We start from the raw sequence: 24,777 nt of genomic DNA on the forward strand, positions 1-24,777 counted from the left end.
CTAAAGGAATGCAGTATCAGGCGGGTCGGCTTTGGAAGCAGGGCCACCGCCATCCTGCTCTCTGGTCTAGGAAAGCGGTACAGGAGTCAGGAGACCTGGGGAAGAAACTAAAGCAGCAAACAGTGCCTGGACAGGGTGGCCTTTAAAGTCTCCTCCTGCCCCAAGAGTCTCTCTCTCTCCACCAGTATCAGCTCGGCACTAACATGCTATCATCTCAGGTAACCCAGCTCTTCTCTTCTGTAACACGCAGACCAGAATGTCTTCCCTCTCCGCCTATGAGGATCAAACGAACATGTGAAACCCCAAAATCTCAATATTTACTAATATGGTGGAAGCAAGGGGATCAGAGTACTTATAAGCTCTCTCTCTCCACCAGTGGGAGAGAGAAAAGTGCTTTTGTTGAGGCTACCATCAAACCTACTAATCATCCCTTTTCTGGCGAGGGATCAGCCACTGGAAGAAGGGTCCTGGTTCATTGAATGACTCACTGTATTCTGTCTGTGAGACTGTGCACTTGCTGAAGGCAGCACCTGATTTATCTGTTGGATACAGCACCACTCACCACTGGGCTGCCAGTACCAAGCACACTGCTGACATGTGTTAGAAGCTCAGCAAGCGTTTATGGAAATGCTGGACGGCCGGAGGAAGAGGGGAGGGAGGAGACGAAAAAGGAAGGGAGGAAAGTGGAAGGAAGGAGGGAAAAGGGGGAGGAAGGGAGGCGAGAGGGAGGGAGGAAAGGAGGGAAGAAGAAGCTTAGGGGTGGAATGTTTGTAAGGAGGATACAGCCATTCCAGGGCCAGTAGAGGTGCAGAATGTCACATGCTAAGAAGGACCTTGGAAGGCAAGAAGGATGAGGGAATGCACCAGTCCTTCACAACAAGCACTGACCGTTTTTGTCTTGTTGTGTATTTTTTTTGTGCATTTTAGTTTTTCATCTCCAATGCCTAAATAACAATATTTTATGTAGATATTTGTATTCATGATAGGAGAGATGTGGAGAAAGCACAGGAGATCGCTGGCCATGTCCCCACCCTTACAAACTGGGGGAGGATGACTCAATGAAAAGGATGGAAATGATGTGTATATAAAACCTTTAAAGTACACACAAAAGCAAATTCAAAAATGTACACATACCTATACATCTGTATTTATCTCTACATCTTTCCCTATGTATTGGGAATCATGAGTTCACATTGACAACCATATTCAAATTTTAATTTGACACCATAAAGTTCTTCTTGTTTTTTGCCTTTCCCTTCTTGGATAGTGAGAAACCTGGTTCCATTGGGGAGTAGTTTAAGGAGCTGAAAAGAGTGAAAAAGAAGTGACAGGTCACCATGGTCCTAGCTCCTCTGTGCCAGCCCCACTGCAGTGCCTCCAAAGGATAGGTCAGACTAGGGCAGACCAGCTGGGTTGTGGGGCAGCCCCAGGTTATAAGAAGTCCCAGAACTGTCAGTGCTTGTCAGTACTGATTTAGGATACCTCATAAATACACACCAGGGCAAAGTTGATTCAAGGCTACCTGGAGCCTCTGAGGTTATGTTGAAACTCCACGGTTCACCTAGATTAACTCCAGGTGGTTTCCAGCTGTTGAGCTGACCCTAGACCCAAGAATGTGAGATATGATTTGGGTTAGAATGGTATCAGATTAATTTTGGTATTTGGGAGAAATGGGATGATAGGAGAGAAAGAGAAAGAAGAGAAAGTAATAAATGTATCATCACTTTAAACCATTAATAAAGTTTGATAAAGTTCACTGTATACAAATTTAAATTTTCCATATGGCAAAAATAGTTAAAACAAAAGATCAGCAATAAACTGGGGATATATTTACAGCACATATCATGACAAAGAGCTGATTTTCTTCACATGCAAAGTACACTTAAAAGTCAATAAGACGAATTCCTGACATGGAATAAGGCCCAGAGGGTGGAAAAGGCGAGAGTGGGCCAGACAGGATTTGGGATTGCTAGCCTGTGGAGTGGCCAAAGTGCTGGGGTTTTGAATTCCAAGAGAAGGTGAACCAGAACTTTTGGAACTAGTGAAGCAACTCCCACTCCCCAACATTAAAAAAAATGTATGGATCAGTATACTAATAAGTACAGGCAAGATTTGAAGAGCTGAAGAAAAAATCAGTATTAAAATTGTCTTTTTTTTAATGTCTGGTCAAGATGACAGAGTAGATAAGTGCTATGCTCACCTCCTCCCGTGACCACATCAAAATTATAACTAAATGATAGAACAGTCAACTTGGAGAACCACCTGAAAACTAGCTGAATGAAACTTTTATAATCAAAGATATAAAGAGGCCACACTGAGACTGGGGGGGAGGGCAGAGATGAGAAATGGGCTGATTCCACACCTACGTTTGGTGGTTAAGAACTGGGAGGGGTATCTCAGCTGCAGAGGTCCCTAATGAGGAGTGAGGTGTCCCAGCCTCACACCAGGCTCCCCAGCCCAGGGTTCCAGAGCCAGGAAGAATAGTCTCCACAACAGCTGTCTGTGAAAAACAGTAGCAATTCTGTTCCATCCCGGTGAGATGGAGGACTGCTGGAAACCAAGAAATCCCTGTGCACAGACTCACTAGCTCACAGGCACTCACCCTGAGCTCCAGCAAAGGGACAGCAGCTCAAAAGGCACCAGAGACATATGGGAAGGCATGGAATTGTGTGGCTCCAGGACAAGAACCGCCATCGTCCTTGTGTTGAGCCCTCCCCACACACAGCCTGCAGAAGTGGGCAGGTGGGCACCAAATCTTAATCTGCATTAACCTGGCGAGCACTGCTACCCCACTCTGGTGACTCCCTGAGGCCCTACTACACCCAACTCGCACACTGCCCTTGACTCTTACAGCTGATGTGCCTCACCTTCAGCCTTACCCTGCACTACAAATTTTCTTTAAAACACTCCAAGGTCTGCAGGCCCCAGGCAAGTGGCAGCTGACCTCAGTGAGCCCTGTGCATTTTGCTGACTGGCCTCAAACCTAGCAGGGGTGATAGCCAGTCTCAGGTTACATACAGTGTGGACTCTCTCAGGTGCTTCTGGGCACAGTACAGAGAGCTGCCAAACACAGATTGCTCTTTAGCTTCTACTAGGTGGCCCTTGACTGGACACAGGTAGCAGCTGAGCTTGCCTGACACCAGAGCCCCTCCCAAGAGGAAGTAGAATCAACACACCCAGTGGCTGACCTCAGACCACAACAGAGCACCACCCAATTAGTTTCATAAATGACACACCCAAAAGGAGAACTCGTCAGGCACCAGAATCCTAATGGGGCTTCCACCCTTACAATGGGGCTCCCTCTCATCCATGAGGTCAGCCCTCACTGTGGTCATGGCCTGTCCTCTCATCCAGTCAGCCTGAAGGTCAGCCCCACCCACTGATGAACAAACAGCAATAAAAGCTTAACTACAACAGGAGGGCACACTCAATCTACACAAGGGACGCTCCTGGAGCACCCAACTCAAGTGACCACTGGGCCCCAGAGGACACACACTAAATAGGGTCACCCTGCCAAGACTGTGAGACCCTGCCAACACATGGAGGCAGCCAAAAGAAGGAGACAAAGAAACATATCCCAAATGAAAGAACAAGAGAAAACTCAAAAAAAAAAAAAAAAACAACAGGAAAAAAAAGAACTAAACAAATGGAGGGAAGGAATCTAACAGAAACAGTGTTCAAAACACTGGTTATAGGAATGCTCAACAAACTTCGGGGAAGAGTAGATCAGTTCAGTCAGAATGTCAACAAAGAAATAATAAACATAAAAAAGGACGGAGAAATCATAAAAAAGAACCAGTCAGAAATGAAAAATACATAAATGAAATGAAGAATACTGGTTTGGTGTTGATGAACTCCTTTAGCTTTTTCTGGGAAGCTAGGACTCAACATCAGATTAGATGAATCACAGAATCAAATCAGTGATTTGGAAGACAAAGTAGTGGAAAACACCCAATCAGAACAGCAAAAAGAAAAATGAATAATCAAAATAAAACTGAGGATAGTTTAAGGGACCTCTGGGACAACATCAAGTATAACAACATTTGCATCATAGAGGCACAAGAGGGAGAAGAAAGAGAGCAAGGAACTGAAAATCTATTTGAAGAAATAATGACTGAAAACTTCTCTAACCTGGTGAAGGAAATAGACACTCAAGCCCAGGAAGTACAGAGAGTCCCCAAAAAGATGAACTCAAAGAGGCCCACACCACAACACATCATAATTAAAATCCCAAAGGTCAAAGACAAAGAAAGAATCTTAAAAATAGCAAGAGGAAAGCAGTTAGTTACTTACAACAGAGCTCCCATGATTATCAGTCGATTTCTCAACAGAGACTTTGCAGGCCAGAAGGGACTACTGGCATAAAATATTCAAAGTGATGCAAAGTAAGGACCTGCAACCAGATTATTCTACCCAGCAAAGCTATCATTTAGAATCAAAGAACAGATAAAGAGCTTTGCTGAAAAGAAAAAGCTAAAGGAGTTCATTACCACCAAACCAGTATTACAAGAAATGTTGGAGAGACTTCTTAAAGAAGAAAAAAAAAATCAAACATATGAATAATAAAATGGTAACTATGTATCTATCAACAATCACTTTCAATGTAAATGGATTAAATTCTCCAATCAAAAGACATAGGGGAGCTAAATGGATAAGAAAACAAGACCCACACATATGCTGTCTACAAGAAACCCATTTCAGATCAAAAGACACACACAGACTGAAAGTAAACGGATGGAAAAAGATATTTCATGCAAATGGAAATGACAACAAAGCTGGGGTAGTAATGCTTACATCAAACAAAATAAACTTTAAAACAAAGGCTATACCAAGAGATAAAGGGAACTTTCATAATGATAAAGCCATCAATATAACAAGGGGAATATTCCTTGTGAACATTTACAAACTCAATGTAGGAGCACCTAAATCTGTAAAGCAAATATTGATGGACATAAAGGGAGAGATTGACAGTAATATAGAAACTGTAGAGGACTTTAACACCCCACTGACATTAACAAATAGATCATCCAGACAGAAAATCAACAAGGTACCAGCAACATTAAATGACATATGAAAGCAGATAAATGTAATTGATATTTCTAGAACATTTCATTCAAAAGCAGCAGAATATACATTCTTTTCAAGCACACATGGAACATTTTCCAGCATAGACCACACAGTAGGCCACAAAACAAGTCTCCATAAATTTAAAAAGATTGAAATCATATCAAACACCTTCTCCGATCACAATGGTATGAAACTAGAAGTGAATTACAAGAAGAAAACTGATAAAGAACGCAAACATATGAAGGCTAAATAACATCCTACTAAACAATGAATGGGTTAACAATGAGATCAAAGAAGAAATCAAAAAATACCTTGAGACAAATGAAAATGAAAACACAATGACCCAAAATCTATGGACACAGCGAAAGAGTTCTAAGAGTAATACAGACCTACCTGAAGAAACAAGAAAAATCTCAAATAAACAATCTAAACTTACACCTAAAGGAACTAGAAAACTAGAAAAAAACAAACAAAGCCCAAAGTGAGTTTAATGAAGGAAATAGTAAAGATCAGAGCAGAAATAAATGAAATAAAGTTAAAAAATTACAAAAGATCAATGAAACCGAAAGCTGTTTCTTTGAAAAGATAAATAAAATTGATAAACCTTTAACCAGACTCATCAAAAAAAAAAAAAGAGGACTCAAATAAATAAACTTAGAAATGAACTAGGATAAGTGACAATTGACACCATAGAAACACAAAGGATTATAAGAAAATACTATGCCAACAAATTGGACAATCGGGAAGAAATGAATAAATTCCTAGAAACATACAATCTTCCAAGACTAAATCAAGAAGAAACAGAGAATGTGAACAGACAAATAACTACTAACAAAATCAAATCAGTAATTTAAAAAACTCCCAACAAACAAAAGTCCTGGGTCAGATAGCTTCACAGGTGAATTACACCAAACATCAAAGAAAAATGAACAACTATTCATCTTAAGCTCTTTCAGTAATTGAAGAGGAGGAACAGCGCTGAAGCTCATTTAAAGAGGGCAGCATTATCCTGATTCCAAAACCAGACAAAGACACTATATAAAAAGGAAATTATAGGTCAATATCCTTGATAAACATAGATGCAAAAATCCTCAACAAAATGTTAACAAACCCAATTCAGCAATACATTAAAAAGATCATACACCATGAGAGAGTGGGATTTATTCCTGGGATGTGAGGTTGGTTCAATATCCCCAAATCAATTAACATGATACACCACATAAACAAAATAAAGGATAAAAATTATATGATTATGTCAATAGGTGCAGAAAAAGCATTTGACAAAATCCATTATCCATTTATGATTTAAAAAAACTCTCAGCAAAGTGGGAGTAGAGGGAAAATACCTTAACGTAATAAAGGCCAAACCCACAGCTAATAGCGTACTGAATGGGGAAAAGCTAGAAGATTTCTTTATAATCAGGAACAAGACAAGGATGCCCACTTTTACCACTTATATCCAACGTCGTGCTGGAAGTCCTAGCCACAGCGATGAGACAAGAAAAAGAAATAAAAGTCATCCAAATTGGAAAGGAAGAAGTAAAACTGTCATTATTTGTAGATGACCTGATACTTGTATAAAGAACCCTAAAGATTCCACCAAAAAAACTACTTGAATTAATATATGAATTCAGTAAAGTGACAGGGTACAAAATTAAAATCCAGAAGTTGGTTGCATTTTTATACACCAATAATGACTATCAGAAAAAGAAATTAAGAAAACAATCCTGTTTACAACTGCATCAAAAAAAAAAGGAATACCTAGGAATAAATCTAATCAAGGAGGTAAGAGACCTGTCCATGGAAAATTATAAGACATTGAAGAAAGAAATTGAAGAAGATAAAAATAAATAGAAGCATATATTGTGCTCATGGACAAGAAGACCTAACAATGTTAAAATGTCCATAACACCCAAACCAATGTACAAATTCAATGCAATCCCTATCAAAATGCCAATGACATTTTGCAAAGAACTAGAACAAATAATCTTAAAATGTATATGGAACCACAAAAGATCCCAAATAGCCACAGCAATCTTGATAGAGAAGAACAAAGTGGGAGGTATCATGTTACCTGATATCAAACTTCACTACAAGGCTATGGTAATCAAATGGCATTGTCAGTCCTGGCATAAAAACAGACGCATAGATGGGAAAGAATAGAGAGCCCAGAAATAAACCCACACCCATATGGTCAATTAATCTATGACAAAGGAAGCAAGAATATACAATAGGGTAAAGACAGTCTATTCGATAAATGGTGTGGGGAAAACTAGAAAGATGCATGCAGAAAATAAAACTAAACCTCCTTCTTACAACATATACAAGCATAAACTCAGAATGGATTAAAAACTTAAACATAAGACCTGAAATCATAAAAATCCTAGAAGAAAACAGGCAGTAAACTCACTCTCTGACATTACTCTCAGTAATGTGTTTGTTAATCTATTTGCTCTGGTAAGAGAAACAAAAGAAAAAATACACAAATGGGACTGCATCAAACTAAAAAGTGTTTGTACAGCAAAGGAAACCATCAACAAAACAAAAAGATAACCTGATTAGGAGAAGATATTCACCAATGATACGTCAGATAGGGGGTTAATAGCCAAAATTTATAAATAACTTATAAAATTCAACACTAAAAAAACAAAAAATCTAATAAAAAAATGGAGAGAAGACTGGGATAGACATTTCTGTAAAGAGGACGTACAGATAGATGGCCAATAGACATATGAAAAGATTCTCAATGTCTCTAATCATCAGAGAAATGCAAATTAAACCCACAATGAGGTGCCTGCCCCGTGGCTCAGGCAGTTGGAGCTCCGTGCTCCTAACACTGAAGGGGGCCGATTCGATTCCCACGTGGGCCAGTGGGCTCTGAGCCACAAAGTTGCGGGTTTGATTCCTCGACTCCCGCAGGAGATGGTGGGCTGCGCCCCCTGCAACAAAGATCGAACATAGCACCTTGAGCTGAGCTGCCACTGAGCTCCCGATGGCTCAGTCGGTTGGAGTGCGACCTCTCAACCACAAGGTTGCCGGTTCAACTCCCACAGGGGATGGTGGGCTGTGCCCCCTGCAACTAACAACTGGCAACTGGACCTGGACCTGGAGCTGAGCTGCGCCCTCCACAACTAAGATCGAAAGAACAACGACTTGGAAAAAGTCCTGGAAGTACACACTGTTCCCCAATAAAGTCCTGTTCCCTTTCCCCCAATAAAATCTTTTAAAAAACAAACACACAAAGAGATATCACTTCATATCATCAATAAATCAATAAACAAGTGTTGGCCATCATCAATAAACCAATGAAAAAGTGTTGGTGAGGATGTGGAGAAAAGGGAACCCTCATACACTGTTGGTGGGATTGCAAACTGGTGCAGCCACTATGGAAAACAGTATGGAGGTTCCTGAAAAAATAAAAAGTAGAACTACCTTATGACTCAGCAATTCCACTTCTGGGTATTTATATGAAGAAATCCAAAACACTAAGTCAAAAAGATATATGCAACCCCATGTTCATTGTGGCATTATTTACAATACCCAAGACATTGAACCAACACAAGTGCCCATCAATAGACAATTGGATAAAAAAGAAGTGGTACATTTGTACAATGGAATATTACTTGACCATAAAAATAACGAAAGCTTACCATTTGCAACAACATGGATAGATCTAGAGGGTATTACGCTAAGTGAAATAAGTCAGAGAAAAATACCATATGATTTCATTTGTATGTAGAATCTAAAGAACAAAATCACCAAAAGAAACAAACAGACTCATAGATACAGAGAACAAACTGATGGTTGGCAGATGGGAGGGGCCTGGGTGAGAAAGGGGCAGGGTGTAAAAAGCACAAATTGGTAGTTACAAAACAGGGACTACAGGGAATATAGTCAATAACATGGTAATAACTATGTACAGTGCCAGGTGGGTACTAGACTAGTCAGGGGGATCACTTCTTAAATTACATAAATGTCTAATTACTATGCTGTACACCTGAATTTAATATAAAATAATATGGAATGTCAATTGTAATTTTTTAAAAAGTCTATAAGATTATAAGCCCCCCCAAAAAAATGGGCCAAGGACTTTAAAAAAAAATCATAGAAGAAATATGCATGGCTCTCAAACACATAAAAAGGTGCTCATTCCATTTATAGCAAACTGTAAAATATATAATTATAATTTTGATAAACTGTTTGGTAGGGGATGTGCAGAAATAGGTACCCTATGCATTGATAGTAGGAATAAAAACTGGTACTATTGTCTTTAGAACAAGCTATCAAAATTTTAAATGTGCATATCCTTTGATCCAGTGAACCCACTTCTACAAAATTATCTTATACATAAGCTCACATGTGTGTACAAAAACGGATGTGCAAGAAATATCCTACAGCATTATTTGGGGAGTAAAAAGTCTGAAAGAACCTAAATGCCTGTCAAAAGAGGGAATGAATATTAAACATGGTTATTATGTAGACTGAAAAAAATCACAGAAAATGATACTATAGGTTGTTTTCAGACATATATATGTACCTGTGTCTGAAAGGATATAACCAATTCACGACAGTGCTCTGGGGTAGGAGGAGGGGAATAGGATTGGGTGTGAAGCTCACTTCTTTCCTGTGAGAAAAAATAAACAAAACAGCTATGACTAAACTGTTCTTATCAGCTCTGGATGCTAGGAACTTGGCATATTACACTCTTACTTTTCTGTATTTTTCCAAAAAGCACGACAAAGATCAATGGTATAAGATTACATCTTTTGTGTAAAAACGCACCCATGTGCTTGTTTACATGTGAACTGTGTCTGGAAAGAGAGACACGGTGAAGGGCTGACTGCTGGAAAGGGGTCAGGGGTGGGAGGGAGATGTATTTTCACTGTACCTTCTTACTCTGTATGTATCTAACCATTTGAATGTACTATTTAAAAATAATAATTAGAAAGAGCAAAAAACAAAAAGCATATATTAAGAGCCTGCTGCGCTTAGAGAGGAAGATAAACACTGGCTGTGGCCTGCCCTCAAGCTCAGGAGTACCTCCCTTTCCTAGGAGAAGAAAGGGCTTCTATTTTTTGTTTGTTTGTTTGTTTGTTTTCTGAATCATTGCCTGAGGTGGGTAAGGGAAGGAGGTTACAGAGAGAAAGCAGTATCTGCTGTTCGCCATCCTGGCAGTGGAGGCCAAGCTGAGAACTGGGAGCAGCTAATACACCAGTTATGTCATGAACAAGGCAGGAAAAGAACACTGAAAAGATCCACTGTGAGGAAGATAAGCATATTTTACGGTGGTGAGAAGGAAGCCCATGGCCAGGGGAACTTTCAGATAGTTATCCTGTTTTCTTTCTTTTTTTTTCCCGTCACCCCCCCCATCCCCCACTCCTGTTCAAGCCATTGTTTCTCTGTCTAGTTGTGTGGGACACATCTCCCTGGCCCATGCTGGTATTAGGAGCCTTGTGCTCCCTGCCCCCACCCCCAGCCCCGAGGAAGTTGGTCGCCAGTCCTGGGTCAGCCACTCACAGCAGCTTATGGCAGTTCTTGCCAGCTGCCGGCTGCTCTTGGCAGCATGTGCCGACCTCCAGCTGCTCACAGCAGCCCAGGTGGGAATCGAACCAGTGACCTCGGTGTTAAGAGCACGGCGCTCCAACCACCTGCTCCACCAGGCCAGCCCTAGTTATCCTGTTTTCAGTATCACAGTTCACAGCAAGAAAACAAAAATAAACAGGTCAGTCAATGGAAAACAGACTATAAAAATCTAACAAGCATGGATGAACCTTAAAGACATGATGCTAAGTGAAATAAGCCAGACCTCAAAGGACAGATACTGTGTGACTCCACTTCTGTGAGGTCCCTAGAATAGTCAAATTCAGAAAGACAGAAAGTAGAATTGGGTTGCCAGGGGTGGGGTAGGGATGGGGAATGGGAGGTCAGTGTTTAATGGGGACAGAGTTTCAGTTCAGGAAGATGAGAAAGTTCTGGAGAAGGGTGGTGGTACTGGTGGCACAGCAGTGTGAATATACTCATGCCACTAAATTGTACACTTAAAAATGGTTAAAATGGTAGATCTTATGTATATTTAAACAATTTTTTTTTAAAGTTACCCACCCAGCTGACTGACAATCCTGACAAGCCTAAAACCTTTAACTGGACATGTAAAGGTACAATGCTTAACCAGTCTTACTGCTTCATGATGTTTCACCAAACCTCTTTTATTTTTTCCTATAAATTTTCTGCCAAGAGTGCGAAACACAACTTTGACATTCATATATATACATATACACACGTTACTAATACTACATAACACATGACAACATGCATACATACATACATACATACATATGAGGTATGACAAGTTTGCGAACTTGTTGCAATGATGTTGCTAACTTTTTTTTATATCAGAGGGATTATTCATTTATGAATTTGTACCAACTGGACAAACAGTTAGCCAAGTTTACTATTTGGAAGTACTGAAAAGGCTGCGTGAAAGTTAGACGTGAAATTTTCGCCAATAATTCATGGCTCTTGCATCACTACAATGCACCAGCTCACACATGGCACTGTCTGTGAGGGAGTTTTTATCCAGTAAACAAATAACTGTATTGGAACACCCTCCCTACTCACTTGAGCTGGCCTCCAATGACTTCTTTCTTTAACTGAAGATAAAGGAAGTATTGAAAGGAAGACATTTTGATGACATACGGGACATCAAGGGTAATACGATGACAGCTCTGATGGCCATTCCAGAAAAAGAGTTCCAAAATTGCTTTGAAGGGTGGACCAGGCGCTGGCATCAGTGCATAGCTTCCCAAGGTGAGTATTTCGAAGGTGACTGTAGGGATATTCAGTAATGAGGTATGTAGCACTTTTTCTAGGATGTGTTCATAAACTTAATTGTCAGATACCGTATATACATATGCGTATATTATATGTATGTATATATATGAAACTAAAGACAACAAACAACTCTTAAGAGAGGAAGGCAGTGAGTCTAACTCAGGTTTCCTTTACACAAGGTGGAAACATCCAGCAAACCCCTTTCTGTTTTCTGTGATGGCCGCCAGGAGAAAAGCTGCAACTGGGAGAACGCCCTCCCTCCACACTTCCTATGCAGAGCTACACCCCTTGCTAACATTCAGGTGTATGGTATTTCACTGCTTTGACCTTTTCACCAGTATCCTAACTGAATTTCTTTTCAAAGACAGTGTCAAGATATGTGTGAACAGTGTTTGTCTCAAGCCCTGGGCTTTAGGAAGAGTCGTATTCTTCGGACTTTGAACAGAACTAGGGCAGATGGAGTCTGGTATCTGGAAGAGATATTGGTGTAGCCTTACGCCTGCTAAACACTGGTTTTGTAACTTTCTATATTGATGGCCCAATCCCTACTTGGCCCAGGCTGATCAGCCCACTTAATTCTGCGCTCACTTTTGAATTAACAGTCTGAGTGCGAGACAAGGTGTCCTCTGGCATGTCGCCCTACCCACCTCCACCAATGAGAGGACCCCTCCTGTGTGCTCAGTGGAGGACTGGCCTCTGGACCTTAAGCCGCCCACTCAGCACACCACAGAATCAGCACCCAACCGAAGGTCATGGAAATGTCACTGCCGCCAGACTCAGAGGAGGAGAAATGGAAACACCCGATATTGACTGAGTAACCTAGATGAAATATTCCTAATCTGGTTTGATCCTTATCTAAAAGAACTTTTACTTCACTTGTAGTTTATTTGGCTGGCAAATAGGAACTGTGACTTAGGAGGAGGGCTGGGGAGAAGTAGACTTTTATGACAAGTGGGACAATTTGAATCCTTTACACATTATTTTGTTTGTATCACCTTAAAATAAGCTCTAATAAATTGCAAGAAACATCACAATCTTTTGCTTTCACAGATCAAAAAACACCTCAGCACATCTTATTTTTCTCTCATGTTAACAGAAGAAACAGGGCTCACTCTGGAGTCCTACATATCTCCAAACCACAGGCCGCAAGAGATATTTTGCTTCTTCCATACTCGGATCTGACTCTTTCTGGAAGAACTTGGAGAGGCAAGTGCTAATATCACTTCCCTTCTCAGAATGAGAAGGGAATGAGAATTTGGCTGAGAATTTGAGGGTAGAAGGGAATCGGCTCCTGAAGGAGGGAGAATAAACCAAGTCAGGAAAGGAACCCATGGGCCCTTGACAATTTTCCCTGCAGACCTAGCCTGGAAGTCAGAAGTTCTTCACCTTGGAGTAAACTTGTTATCACCTTCTCGTTACTCACTCTTGATTTGAATAGTACCTGCCTTTCAGTTCTTATTGCATGCAATTTTCCACACTGCCCCTGGGCAGACACCCTCTCCCCCTATTCATTCTCCTCTATTTTTATCCTCCCTTGTTTCACCTTAATGGTACAGGTCTTCCAAAACACTGGTCAATGGAGGAAATACCAATGATTTGTTCATTCATTCACCATATATTTACAGAGCACATAACTTAAAAATCACTACAGGTTTAGACTTCATTCTGTTAATTTAAGAGATTATATCATTTATATCTCATTTGAAAAGATTTTACTCATTACGTTTTTCATTTCAACTAAGTTACCTTTTTTTTTTCAGTATGAAGTTGGCATGCTATCAGATGATGTCTCGTACAGTGTTCTCTGAGTCATGAGTCTACATGACTCAGAGGGCCACACACCTGACGCCAGGTGAAAGGTCGGCCACGTGGCCTCTCTGTAATCACTTCTCTGTAAGTGCAAAGATCACTTTACCCCGCGTTTCTCAACCAGCACCAGTATCTTAATCTTGAAATTGGAGCAGCATAGCTTTTCCTTGAGATTCAGATGCACTTTTTCACCTTTTAAAAAACTACATTTTAGCTTTACCAACACAGCTAAATAGACAAGTATGTATCTCCTCCCATTACTGCTAGCTCCTAAAGCTGGATGTTCCTAGAGCCCTGCATCTCCCCCAGGCCCATCCCAGATCCACAATAGGGAGAAGTACACAGAAGCGTCAGCCTAAGTCCATTGCTTTGTGGACAGTAAAAGAGGGTCTATGGAGAGTGACCTTCCAGGGTGATCTGGCCATATTCCTAACTGGGCGGGTCATTGTGGGTAGTTATGCCCCAGGCATGTAACTTCTTTGGTAAAAGGCTTATGGTTTTGCTTTAAGCAAGTCCTGTCCATTGTGTCTGTGCATTCAGGTTAATGCCTTTAAAACGCCTCTTTTCAGACCCCTCCTTGTAAAGGGTGACCACGCTCTAGGGAGAACAGAACCTGGTTAACTACCCTGTAATTTAATCCCCGCCTTGCTTTCTCTCACCTTTGTGTTACCTTCCTTAACCTTCTCCCCTTAATTCCAAATGCATAAAAGAAGCTGCAAACTGTCAGTTCTTGGAAGCATTTTTTTCAGTCTGAGATCTTGCTTCCAAGTGTATCCTCTGCTTGACTCAAACTCATAAAAATTCTCTGCAGGTTTGTATGTTTCTTATATCTGACAGCTGCCACTCTGGTACCTGAGGGCCTGCCGTTCCCTCCCTAGTTCTCTCCTGTTGATGCCATAGGGTTGGGTCTTCGCTTGGTTTCCCTGTCTAGGTTTCTAGTTTCCTCTTGAGATTAGACACTGTAGTGCCTGTCTGCCCGGTATTGGTTCTTTAAGGCACCCCTCACTGGTTTTATGTGATCCTGGTGAGGCTATCAAGGCTGAGCCCATCTCCCTCTTAACCTCAACGTAAGAAAGTGTGGGTGTGTGACGCAGGCTGCATGGTCAGAGGACTCGGTCTTCCCTGGCTGTGGTGGCTGATTCAGGGATAGGCACAGAACCCATGCCAGACCAATCAGAGCACTTCTTAGACTTTTTTTAAAAACTAAAGTTACCTGGAAAGATGATCTCTGTCTATTAGGGCTGCTAAACTTGGAGAAAGTGAGACAAGGACAGCTAACAGCCATCTTTCTTGGCAACAGAGCTTAAATGCCAGGTAAAGCCAAGCAGAGACAAGCAAACTTCAGAGATAGTGTAGTGGATTGGATTACTGCTTCCAACTTTTAACTGTCTCTCTGAAATTATCTATCTACCTATCATCTATCTATCTATCTATCTATCTATCTATCTATCTATCTATCTATCATCTATCTATCATCTATTATCTATCTAATATCTTGCCATGTGAGGCAGTGCTTCCCCTGAGAGAATAAATGGAATTTACATCCCTGCCCGTGGACTTTGGACCTGGCCATATGACTTGTTTTGATCAGTAAATTGTGATGGAAATGACCAGTGTGCCCACTCTAAGCTGAATCTTAAGAGTTTCCACCAACCATTATGGACCTTTTGCCCTCTGCCACAAAAAGACTAGGCCCCAGGTAGCTGTTCATCCTTCTGGTGTGGTCCCAGGATGAAGACACAAAGCAGCTCTGTAGCCAACTTGAAGCCTGGAGTCCAGCTGAGCCCATCTAAGCCTAGTCAATATTAGCTTAATCATAGCTAATCTGTGAGCATGAAATAAATGGTTGTTGTTGTAGGCCATTGAGATTTGGGGGGGGGAGGGGAATATTGAAGAACAGTGTGTTTCTCCAGGATGTCAAGTCGTTGTTTTTCAATCTAGTTTTGGGGGGCACAGCTCAGCTCCGAGTCAAATTGTTGTTTTCCGTCTAGTTATGGAGGATGTAGCTCAGCTCCAGGTCAAGTTGTTGTTTTCAATCTATTTGTGGAGGGCACAGCTCACAGTGGCCCATGTGAGAATCGAACCAGCGACCTTGCTGTTATGAGCACTGAGCTCTGACCACTGAGCCAACCGGCTGCCCACCTGTAGCTCAGCTCCAAGCTCAAGCCATTATTTTCAATCTAGTTGTGGAGGGTGCAGCTCACTGGCCCATGTGGGAATTGAAACAGTGACTTTGGTGTTATGAGCACTGCACCCCCATTGAGATTTTGAGATTACTTGTTACACAGCATTGCGATTTTGGGACTACTTGTTACACAGCATGATTATAGCAAGCCTGACAAACATAGATGGCAAGTGAAAAAGAGTTCTGAATATATCATTTAAACCTCTGGATCCCATTGCATCTAAAGTCAATGCTACCTAATTATGGAGCTGAATTTCCAGTATTAGGAAACAAACAAGTCTTGACCAATACAAAAACCTTTATTAAGCTCCTAGGATTAGTAGTATTACTTTGACTAGTCATTACAAAATCCCTCTCCCAGAATGTTGGCTCTGTATCCCAGCTGGGATCCTAACATAGTCAGATCTCAGCAATTAACACTGTTGCCACAGCCTTACCTTTAATTTCACCCAACAACTAACACTCCTAACCCAGTTCTTGTATCTAACTGCCATTAATCATTTGTCCCTTGTCCTCAGGGCTGACATCTGCCCTAACTATAGCTGCACTTGACATAACCCCTGGATGCTGCCCTTTTAGGTCTCGCCATTGCAGCTTTGTCTGTTTCTTCACTGCCTTTGGTCTACTTAGTGTTTGGCTATACCCTTGCCCACAAACCTACACATCTCAAACAGAATCCATTCCTACTGTGACAATGTTAAAATGGTAAATATAAAAAATAAATGCTAGATAAATATTTCTCCTTAGTTCAAGATATTATCTTTGACTTTGCTTCAAACAGAATGTTCCTTTCTACCTACCTGAATTCTATTCTGGAGAACAGGAATTCTGAAAATGTGGATCAGTTTTGTCAGAATCTAGAAATGGAAGAATAGAGAGCAAAATGGTGGGTGTCCCTCCATGGAGCAGGTGCATAGCTCCAATAAAATCCACATCTTAGCAGGTGTGACATTAGGCTAAAATTATAGATTGCCCTTCAGACTCCTCAATTCTTCTTAAAAATATGTATCTGTAATAATTTTCAGAAATTTATAAGGTTAAAAAAATTAAGTGCAGATAATAATATAGAAAACACAAATAATATAACAAACATCTCTATTCTCCCAATCCAATATTTATGACGGTTATACATTTGTCATATGTGCCTCATCATTTTTTCTCCAAAGAAATAAAGCCATATGAATGTAGCTAAAAATCCCTTTAACTACCACTTAGTCCTGTTTCCTGTCCTGCTCCCTGCTATGAGCAAATAAGTTTTTTCTTTTACTTCAAATCAATGTCATTATACTGTTCATGTTGTTTTGCAACTTGTTTTTAGTTCGTGTGTACTTGAGATCTGTGCACACCGATCTACATAAATCTAGTTTATTCCTTTTAATGACACACAGTATTCCAATGTATGCATATACCATATTCTATTTGCCCATTCCTCTACTGATGCATATTTAGGTTGTTTCCAGTTCTCTTTCTACTACAAAGAATGTTCTATGAACTATGTTGTACATGTGTTCTAGTGCAAGAGCTGATCGTGTTACTCAGTATCTCTTACCTCCTCTTGAAAAATACAAGCACCCTGTGTGATTCTATACACCACAACCCTGTCTTACCTGCTATTTAGTGAATGGTTAAAGTTTCACTTTCTTTATAGAGTCATCCTCAGTGTAATGTACAGTTATACAGTGAATGCACGTTTAGATTTACTTCACATTTTACCAGTTTATTTGCTCACTATTCTTTCTATCTTTCTCTTTGTTTTTTTGGAAGGGTCATTTATTGTTTTCTTTTGTATGCATATATATGTATGTGGGAAATAGATGATACAAGTAAAATATATGAAAACATGCACATACTACAGCATTTCTGTACAAATAATATGGTGTCTGAGACACATTTCAGAATAATCTGGGAGGGGTGAAAGTGGTTGAGGACATAGACGAGATAAGACTGACAATTATTAAAGCTCAGTTATATAAATACAGGGAGCTTATGCTCTTTGTTCTATTGTATACGATTGAAAATTTTCAAACATCTTAAAGAATTAAAAAAAAAGGAAAAGCACTGTACTGGTAACAGAGGTCCTGGGCCTCCATACTCACCTGGCAGCTGACTAGCTGTGCCACTTTTGAAGTCACTTCCCTCCTCTGTGCCTCAATTTCCTTCTCTCTAAAATGATCAAGTTAGACCAGATTTATAAATCTTTTCTGTTGATATTTATTTTTATTGAGACATATTATTTTAATTTTTTAATTGTATTTTGTTGATTTTGGGTTTTTTACTGAGATATAATTCACATACCATAATTCATCATTTTAAGTTATATGACTCAGTGGGTTTCAATAGTGTTTCCAGGCAGGAATTCCCGCACGTTCTCAGGATTTTTTTTTGCTTTCCCGTTCCCAAACCCCAAGAAAAGTTGGTTGAGAAATCGGGAAAACTGGCTCCTTGAACCCAGGTGGTTGGTAGTATCGGCCGTCACTTTGTAGAAACGATTCATCGTGGAGAACAGAAAACAGTTTATATCTTGGGATTTGGGAACTGGAAAGCAAAAAAAATTCCTGAGAACGGTGGGAATTCCCTCCTGGAAACGCTAGTTTTTAGTATATTCACAAGGTTGTGCAACCATCATCACCATCTAATTCTCGAATATGTTCATTACCCCCCAAAGGAATCCCATACCCATCAGCAGTCACTCTCCATTCTTCTCTTACCCCCAGTCCCTGGCAACCACTAATCTACTTTGTGTCTCTGTGAATTTACCTGTTCCGGACATTTAATAGAAATGGAATCATACTACATGCAGCCTTTTATGCCTGGCATCTTTCACTTAGCATAATATTTTCAAGGTTCCTTCATATTATAGTATTTATCATTTATTCATTCCTTTTAATGGCTAAATAATATTCTATTGTGTGGATAATACCACATTTTGTTTACCCGCTTATCAGTTAATAGATATTTGGGTTGTTTATACTTTGTGGCGCTTATGAATAATGCTGCAATGAATATTCGTATGTATGTTTTTGTTTGAACATATACATCAATTTTCTTTAGTAGTATAAACCTAGAGATGCTGGCTCATATGGCACTCTCTATTAATTTTTTGAGGAACTGCCAGAATGTTTTCCACAGGGGCTGCATCATTTTACATTACCACCAGCAATGCATGAGGGTTCCAATTTTTCTACATCCTCACCAACACTTGTTATTTTCTGTTTCTGTTTTTTAATTATAACCATTCTAGTGAATGTAAAGTGGTATTCCATTGTGGTTTTAACTTGCATTTCCCTAATGAGTAATGCTATTGAGCATCTTTTCATGTGCTTATTGGCCATTTGTAAATCTTCTTTGGAGAAATGCCTATTCAAATCCTTTGCCCAATTTTAACTTTGTCTTTTTATTGTTGAGTTGTAAGAGTCCTTTACATAGTCTGGATACCAGATATTTATTAAACATATGATTTCAAATATTTGCTCCCACTTTGTGGGTTGCGTTTTCACTTTTTTGATACACAAAAGTCTTTAATTTTGATGAAATTCAGTTTTTCTATTTTTCTTTGGTTTTAGGTATCATATCCAAGAAAATGTTGCCTAATCGAAGAACATAAAGACCTGTGTATTTTTCTAAAAATTTTATAGTTTTAGTGCTTATATTTAGAACTTTGATCCATTTTGAGTTAACTTTTGTATGTGGTGTTAGGTAGAGGTCTAAATTCATTATTTTTCATATGAATATCTGTTGTTCCACAATCATTTGTTGAAAAGACTCTTCTTTCTCCATTGACTGGTCTTGGCACCCTTGTCAGAAATCAACTGACTGTAAGCATATGGGCTTATTTCTGGACTCTCCATTCTATTCCATTGATAGATATGTCTATTCTTATGCCTGTATCACACTGTCTTGATTACTGTAGCTTTGAAGCAAGTTTTTAAATTAATTGTGAGCCCTTCGACATTGTTCTTTTTCAAGATTGTTTTGGTTCATCTATGTCCCTTGCTTTTTCATGTGAGGGTTAGGATCGATTTTCTATTGCTGCAATAAAGGTAATTAGAATTCATAAATCTAATTCCTATCAAACTTCTCCATGAGGACTTGTCTAATTTGGTAACTGTTGTATCTCCAACACCTAGCACAAGGCCTGACCCAGAGTAGGCTCTCAATATCTAGTTGATAAATGCAAAAATTGTACAGTTTAAAAAATAGCAATAGAATGTACCCAAGCCAAAAAGAAAATATTATGTATGCCTCAAATGCTGCCTGTGTGTCACTCTCTGATCAAACTTCCTTATAATATTTTTGCTTTTTTTTAAACCAATGCCTATCTGTGCCTAAACAATACATTCATAAGTTTTGTCTATTTTTCAACTTTTGCATAAGTGAAATGATTACGGTTGTATTCTTCTCTGACTTTCAAAGCACATTGTGTTTGGAGCTTCATCATGCTAATTGTTTATTCATTAATTGTCACCGCTTATTCTATTATGTAAATATGTAGCACCTTCTTTATCCATTTGGGTTGTTCCATAATGAACCATGATTCTATAATGAACCATGATGCTATTAGATGTTCCTAGTACCATGTTTCCCCGAAAATAAGACCTAACTGGAAAATAAGCCCTAGCATGATTTTTCAGAATGACATCCCCTGAACATAAAAGCTCTAATATGTCTTTTGGAGCAAAAATTAATATAAAAGCCGGTCTTATTTTCGGAGAAACACAGTACATATATGCAGGAGTTTCTATACCTTGCAGGGAAATTTCTGGGTTAGAGGATATTTGCATATTCAAATATACTTGGTAATCCAAACTGTTCTCCAAAGTGGTTATACAAATTTACACTCACATCTGAATAGGTGAGGATTCTTACCAATGTCTTTTGCATTTTATTCCTTCCTTCTGGGTTCAGTGTCCTTCTTCCTGAAGTATACATTTTAGTTGTCTTTATGGAGAAAATCTGTGAATGTTAAGTTGTCCTGGTCTTTATCTTATTGAAAATGTCTTTATTTTGCCTGTACTCTTGAATGAAAATTTATCTGAACATAGAATTCTGGATTGACAGTGTTTTTTTTGTTTTTTTCTCATCACTTTGAAAATATTATTCCATCATCTTTGGGCCTTTATTGTTTCTTCTGATTGTAAGTCCTTTGTCTTTTGTCTCTGGTAGATTTTAAGATCTTTGTCTGTGGTTCTTGCAGTTTCACCATAATGTTTCTAGGTGTGGATTTCTTTTTGTTTATTGTACTTGGAACTCATTTTGATTCCTGAATCTGAGGATTCACATTGTTCCTCAATTCTGAGAAACTATCAGTGATTATCTCTTTGAATATTGACTCTCCTCCATTCTCTCCCCTTTTTCCTTTTATTATTATTCGAGTTACAGCGAACATTATCATCCTCTTTGTCTCAAAATCTCTATTTTTTTTCTCTGTTATTTTGTGATGCCTTCTGGATAAATTCATCCAGTTCATTGGTTTTCTTCAACTATATCTATTCTGCTGTTAAACTTATTCACTAAGTTTTTACTTATAATTTTCAGAAGTCTTACTATTTTGCATTTCTACTTGTTCTTGTTTCATTGACTCTTTCTTGTTCTTTCTTATATTTCTTCTTTTAGATATTTTATAATTTTAAAATACTTTTTTTTTAAGATTTTTTTGGGGGAAGGGGAACAGGACTTTATTGGGGAACAGTCTTTTTTCCAAGTCCAGTTGTTGTCCTTTTAATCTTAGCTGTGGAGGGTGCTGTTCAGCTTCAAGTTGTCCTTTCAGTCTTAGTTGTGGAGGGTGCAGCTCAGCTGCAGGTCCAGTTGCAGCTCTCCAGTTGCAGGGGGCACAGCCCACCATCCCTTGGGAAGTCGAACCAGCAACCCTGTGGTTGAGAGGACACGCTCCAACCAACCAAGCCATCCGGGAGCTCAGCGGCAGCTCACTTCAAGGTGCGTGTTCAATCTTAGTTGCACCATCCCTTGTAGGACTGGAGGAATTGAACTGGCAACTTTGAGGTTGAGAGCCCACTGGCCCATGTGGGAATCGAACCGGCAGCCTTAGGAGTTAGGAGGATAGAGCTCTAACCGCCTGAGCCACCGGGCCGGCCCTAAAATACTTATTTTTATAGCCTCAAATTCCAAGGCAAATGAAACTGTAACTCACATTTACTACAGTGGTTTTCGTTCCTTCTGTGTTTCTGGTACCTGGAAATTTATCCTTTTTTTCTTGAGTATTCAGCTTTGCATTTAAAAAGAAAACTTGTTGAATTTATTCAGCAGTTCTGGGTGTTTGTTACAGGAGAGTTTTGAGGTCATCTGGTCTGCCAACTTGCCAAACTTGAAGTCTATTAATTAACTGTGTGTTTTAATTTAAAAAAAATTGTTTTTAAAGATTTTATTGGGGAAGGGGAACAGGACTTTATTGGGGAACAGTGTGTACTTCCAGGACTTTTTTTTTTTTTCCAAGTCAAGTTGTTGTCCTTTCAGTCTTAGTTGTGGAGGGCTCAGCTCAGCTCCAGGTCCAGTTGACGTTGCTAGTTGCAGGGGGTGCCGCCCACCATCCATTGCGGGAGTCGAGGAATTGAACTGGCAACCTTGTGGTTGAGAGCCCGTGCTCCAACCAACTGAGCCATCCGGGACTCAAGGTGCGTGTTCAATCTTAGTTGCAGGGGGCGCTGCCCTGCAACTGGCAACCTTGTGGTTGAGAGCCCACTGGCCCATGTGGGAATCGAACGGGCAGCCTTCGGAGTTAGGAGCATGGAGCTCTAATCGCCTGAGACACTGGGCCAGTCCTAATTTAAAAATTTTAATTGTGGTAAAATACACATGCCATAAAATTTATTAACTAACTGGGTTTTTTGGGGGGGATAAATGTACTCTTTATTTAAGAAAAAGAAGCCTATTTTTAGATACACAGCTGTTTCATTTCTACATCATTATCAGTATAAACCCCAATTAATTACAAAGCACTAAGATAAAGTCTAGAACAGAATTTAAAAAAAAACACTAAGCGTTTGTTTTTGCTATTGATACATCTCTTGGTTTTTAAAAGATTCTTCTGTTGTTCTGTTCTATGTTTGTATGAAACTCAACAAGTCTCAACATTTGCCAGTTCTTTTCCTAAGATCTATAATGTTGATATGTATGTAAGAGATATGTTAAATATATATGATTAGATATAATATAATGCATATATTTAAATAAAATATATACATATTTCTCAGTATATGACAAAGCTTTAGCTGTAAATTGAGTAAAGTAGGTAGATGTAGGATTAGGTCTTTCTACAGTCCTTTCACCATTTCTAATGAGCAACTAAAATAGACATTTATAAAACATGACACAAATGTTAAATTTTCATAAAAATTGCAACAGATATTCTAAATGATAATACAGAAACATAAATGATTGCTTAACTGATTTTAACATGACATGAAACCATTACGCTTGAAATAATTGTTATGCAAAATACATAGATGAATATTATCTTCTTTGAAAAATATAAAATAAATAATCAAGATATGTGAAAATAGGCAAGTTTCCATGAATAAATGAAAATTTTTAAAAAGATTTTTTTGGGGAAGGGGAACAGGACTTTATTGGGGGAACAGTGTGCATTTCCAGGACTTTTTATTGGGGAACAGTAGTGTGTTTTTCCCAGGACTCATCAGCTCCATCCAAGTCGTTGTCCTTTCAGTCTTAGTTGTGAAGGGCGCAGCTCAGCTCTAGGTCCAGTTGCCCTTGTTAGTTGCAGGGGGCGCAGTCCACCATGCCTTGTGGGAGTTGAACGGACAACCTTGTGGTTGAGAGGACGCACTCCAACCAACTGAGCCATCCGGGAGCTCAGTGGCAGCTAGTTGACCCCACTCCAGGTGCAGAGGGTGGAGCTCACTGGCCCATGTGGGAATCGAACTGGCAGCCCTGTTGCCCAGAGCTCGCGCTCTAACCAACTGAGCCACCCATCCACACTTGAAATTTTTTAAAAACATTAATTAAAAAAAAATTTTTAATTGGAGAATATTGAGGAACATTGTGTTTCTCCAGGGTCCATCAGCTCCAAGTTATTGTCCTTCAATCTAGTTGTGGAGGGCGCAGCTCAGCTCCAAATCCAATCGCCGTTTTCAATCTTTAGTTGCAGGGGGCACAGCCCACCACCCTCTGCTGGAATTGAACTAATTGAACCGGCAACCTTGTGGTTGAGAGCTCCCGCTCTAAGCAACTGAGCCATTCGGCTGCCCCTCCAGAAGCTCAGCAGCAGCTCATTGTCTTCAATCTAGTTGTGGAGGGTGCAGCTCACTAGCCCATGTGGGAATCAAACTGGCAACCCTGTTGTTCAGAGCGCGCGCTCTAACCAACTGAGCCACCCAGCAGCCCCATGAAAGCAAAACAGAAAGTTTTGCTTTCCATATCATTTGAAGAAGGGAAATTATCATTTAAACAATATTCAAGTTTATTAAATAAAATTTAAAAAGTATTGTAAAATGTTTAACTTTCATCGCTTCAAGGTTTGTGTTGCTCCCAAATTTTGCATATAACTGAGTTTTCAAATCTGCTAACACCCGCTGAATTGATTCCACTCTAAATTCTAGGGCATCAATTTCTTCTTGCAAATTTGTCTTTGCTTATTCTAATATTTCTTGTGTTTCTTCTTGAGAATGGCTAATGAAAACATCAACAATTTGATTAGGTATCATTAAGCAGTTTTCATCCGCAAGCATGATATCCTCACCAGCATCTTCTAAATTTTGGAGTTGGTTTTTTTTTGGGTTTTTTTAACATCTATTTCTTCCTTCAGTTCTGTGATTCTAACTTATATTCCGTACAAATTTGTTTATCTTTTGTTGATCTTCGAAAGTAACATTGACATCTTCTGCAGCTGCCTCCTTCATGGTGGCTGCCAT

At 39.6% G+C, this 24,777-nt stretch overlaps 1 pseudogene across 1 annotated transcript; it reads right to left on the minus strand.

Moving 5' to 3' along the window:
- On the minus strand, window positions 1-24,777 carry LOC308501947 (prefoldin subunit 4-like; annotated as a pseudogene). Its single transcript has 2 exons — window positions 24,367-24,777; window positions 1-66 (listed from the first exon to the last, which is right to left on the minus strand). The product of its transcript is annotated as a prefoldin subunit 4-like (transcript).

The sequence above is a fragment of the Rhinolophus hipposideros genome (genome assembly GCF_964194185.1).
Source record: "Rhinolophus hipposideros genome assembly, chromosome: 9".
NCBI classification, from domain to species: domain Eukaryota; kingdom Metazoa; phylum Chordata; class Mammalia; order Chiroptera; family Rhinolophidae; genus Rhinolophus; species Rhinolophus hipposideros.